A 4,270-nucleotide genomic window follows, 5' to 3' on the forward strand; every position below is an offset into this window, starting at 1 on the left:
CTCCTGGCTACAAGGGGTGAAAAAAAGGTGCCTTGAGAGGGGGCAGGGGAAGGGAATAGTTATAAGCAGCTCTCCACCCCAACTGTCAGAGGGCTGAAATGAGGGGTGTCGTATGTTGTGTGGTGGGGGGGTTATGTATTCGCATAAATAACCTGGGCAGAAAGGGGAAGGGAAACTGGAAACAAACATGATGAAGAAAAAGCCCCAAATTCAAATTCATAAGTACAAAGTGCTCACTTTCAAGTGAATATGCATAGAGTTTGAAAATAGCAGCAAGAATCATCGTGCATTTTGTTTTCTCTTGAAATCAATTTTTCCCAAATAATACTGCTTATGGGAATCTAATGCTTATGACACTCTTTATTCATGTATATTTACTCTCTATATTTATTCTACTTCTTGAAAATCAGTAACTATGGTAATAATTCACCAATATACATGCTCTTCTCATACAGTAATTCAGTTTATCCTCAAAATTATGCTTTGAGGTCCAGTCAGTATTGTACCCATTTCCCAGGTAAAGAAACCAAGGCCCAAGTGCTCTGAGAGTGACCCATGTTTACATCATAACAAATGGCAGGACTGAAAGTCAAACCCTCATAATTGACTGAGTCCCGGGCACCACCACATCATGCTGCTGAACAACATTACCCAGGAGAACTCACTCCACATGGAATGGTCTTGACCATTTTTGACCTCTCAACCACATTTGACCTGGCCCACTGCTGCCTTCTTGAGACCCTCTGCTTTTTAAAAAAATTCTTGCAGATTGCTCTTTATTGAGTTGCCTTCTGCTTCTTAAACATTCTCAGTTTCCTCCAGGATCTCCTCTTCTTCGGCCTTCTGTCCAACCCTCTCTGTCACTTGTCATTGCCACCAGAGAGCAACTTCATCCAATTCTAGTCCTTCATTTATTCATCCAACAAGCATCAATTGAGCACCTTCTGTGTACCCAGCAGCCAGTGCCCAGGCAACTGGATTCCACGTGAAAAACAGCAACCATGGGGGTAGAGAAAAAACAGATGAAAACAAACAGGCAAGTAAAATAAATATAAGTGGTAAGTGCTATGGAGAATATAAAGGGGAAAAGAGGGATAGGGAGGGAGGGAGTTGAGAGGAGATAACAATTTTGAGGCAAGAAAGGCCTCGGTGACGTGACATCTGTGCAAAGATGGCCGTTGTCAGTTTTCCTTTCGGAGGGTTCCCAAATTTGTATCTTTGACCTCTCTCCGGATTCTAGTCCCACTTTGGCATGTCAGCTCTTCCTGTGTCCACACCACAAAGTTGTCATTGCCACGAGTGAGCCCATCCCCTGCTCCACTTCCTCCTGCACCTCTCCATATGCCCCTGCTCTGGGTAACCGCACTGCCACCCCTTCCACCACAAATGTACTCTCAGCCAGTGAACGTATAAGGAGCACCTTCGACCCAAATGCACTGTTCTAGGAGTTAGGAAAACACAGTAGTCTAAACGCCATTTTCTCCTCAAAAGCCGTGTCTAGGGAAATTAGTAAGGATTTAGAAACAGACCTGTGTTCTGTTCCAGCTCTTCTATTAATTAACAGTGGGCTCATCTTTACAACGGTGGATAATGTTACCTGCCTCATGTTAATGGTATAGGGATTAAATACGGCCACCAGCAAAGTGAGCCAGTGAGTGAATAAATGAATAAATCAGTAAACGTGTTCACTGCAGCTCTTGGCATGGGAGGTTCTAGCAGATTAAAGGACGCCATCGAGGCCCAGTCTTCTCTCCTTCTCAGGCAGGCACCTCCCAGCTTTGCATCCTAACCTGGCCACCCCAGCGATAAAAAGAGTTTCCTTTCTCCACAGCTGCACAAAAGTCATTGGTTCTCGTAGAGTTATGTGCCCACTCCTGAACAAATCACTTGGGCCAGGAAAATACCATTACTCTGATTGGCTAGGTTTGGGTCGTCACTCCCTCCTGGCATGAAGATTCAATCAGCTACATTGAGAATTGAGGATGAAGAGGGCTTGTTCCTGGGGAAGATTGAGAAATTTGGGTTAGAGAATGAATAGCAGGCAGGAAGAAACAATGGACGTCAACTAAGGCACCTAATTCATTCCGTCTTGTGTTATGGTTGGCTGTTTTTGCTGTGTATTTGCCCACAGCTTGGGAACCCCAAAGAAAAAGGACTGTGTGTTTGTTATTACTGTATCTCCTGGAGAACTTAGGACCACCCTCTGAATACAGTGCATGCTCAATAAATGTTTCTTGACGTAAACTAATTCTTCAATGAACTAGTTTGAACTAGTTCCTATTTTGCTCATTTTAACTTCTGTGGTGTCTCATTTCCTCTTTGTTACATGAAAATACACGAAGTCTCAAACACATGCCTTTTTTTAACACTTCAAAGGACAGAGTTCTAGCAGCAGGAGCACATAAACTATCTTCATAATTTCTACATATATTGACTCTCCTCCAAACCAATTTTCCCAGCTAATTTCCCACAGGTGAGAAAAAGAGCACGATTCGATGCTGGCCTTCTAAGCACTCCATTTTGCTGTTTTGTTTTTGCTCAGCAAATGTCGCATTTGCTGGAAATTCAGCTGCACAAGATTCAGTGCAGCCTTTCACAAGGTACCCTTTTTGTGAGCATCATCCCCGGATTCCACTGCAGTGTAGAGCTGTCCGTAGTCTTTCCCTGAGAGATCTAATTCTGATCTCTGTGGCCTCTCTCAAGGACCCCTCTCAAATCCTATCATCTCAAATGCAGCATTCTCTCCTCCCCACTGGACCATTCAGCTAGAGACTGCCCGGCCTTGCTTGTAAGTAGATGGCCAAGTGACTGAGTTCCTACCAAGTGAGAGAGCGATAGGTACAAGTGCCAGATCATTTTCTTAAAGAGTTCTGAAATTTGACTTAAAATAAAGAGGGCCTTACTAGGAGATGTAAATGATACATGTTTAACCAGACGAAGATAACCTTAACCTGAGTGACGGGCACATGGGTACATATTATAATGCATTGTCTGTACATTTGTGTGTGTTTAAGATTTTTCTGTTGAAAAATAAATTAAATGGTGCTCACCCCAGTTGTGTTCCCAACCTTCTTCTTCCTGGCTGGAAGCAGGAAGGCCTGGAGCAACCTGGAAGGCACGTGTTGAGGACAGCGGAACCGCTGCACCAGCCTGGGTCCCTGAGTGACATCCTGGAGCAGGGCTTGCCCACCTGCCCTCGACAGTTCCTGAAAGGGAAGTTGACTTCTCATCTGAGCGACTACAATTCAGGGTCTCTTTGTTATAGTCTGTGTTCTTCGTGTAACCCCAGCTCCTCATGTACTTACAAACTGTCTCCTTTGCTCTAATAGACAATATCATCTCACTTGCCTTCATTATTCCTTTATCTTTTCCTGGGCTGGTGTTAAAACTCAGTAAATGTTTATTATAGTTACATTTTTTTCTTCCTCTAGAGGTCAGGCTGAACCACAGGCTACACAAACACCTATACTGCACTAAGACAACCTTATATTAAATTACTCACTGTCAAAATCCATACAAAAATGTCCCTTTTGAGTTTGGAGGATTACTATTTAATATAGTGACGGACAAAGTTGATTCAGGAAAGAACCATAAGAAAGCTTGAGGGGGTTAAAAATAGACTCTTTTGGTGTGTTTTAGGAGACTTTAGCAAAGCTTTAAATTACTCTTTAAGTACTTTTTTTAAAGTCAGACTGGGCTTCAGCTTTGCATGGCAAAGGAGCTTCTATGACATAGGAGCACACATTCGGAGAAAATGCTCACCTGCCCACATAGTCAAATATTTCAACTTAATCGTCCACCATTTATTGACTGTCACTATACTATACCCACTGAGTTCCGCACAGTGTCTTATCAGAAACAAGTGGACCAAAAGAAGTATTGCATTAAAATACTTTGTTGAATGGTCTCTTCAGTCAATGAAAAGAGTATTCTCTTTGTTGAGCAAAGATTTCTGACTGCCTTGCAGACGTAATGAATGGACAATGACATTACCATTCCAAGATCTACTGCCAAAAAAAGTGGGAAATGAGGCACTGAAACAGAGTGCTCTCCTTCCCCCTCGGGACAACCAAAGCTCCCAAGTTCAAGGAGACAAACGTCTCTGAATTACCTACCCCCATTCTCTAAGCTCCTACGCTACTTTAACTGGCTGTGCCACAAAGAAGGAACTTTAAGAAGGGTCTGCGGGCCTTTGGTCTCCTGTGCAACAGTGATTCATCACGGACTCTAGAATGTTCTTCGCATTAAACTGTGGGCTAGAGCTGGTTGG

Source organism: Sturnira hondurensis, unplaced genomic scaffold (genome assembly GCF_014824575.4).
Source record: "Sturnira hondurensis isolate 20B ecotype Veracruz unplaced genomic scaffold, ASM1482457v3 Scaffold0002840, whole genome shotgun sequence".
Taxonomy (NCBI): domain Eukaryota; kingdom Metazoa; phylum Chordata; class Mammalia; order Chiroptera; family Phyllostomidae; genus Sturnira; species Sturnira hondurensis.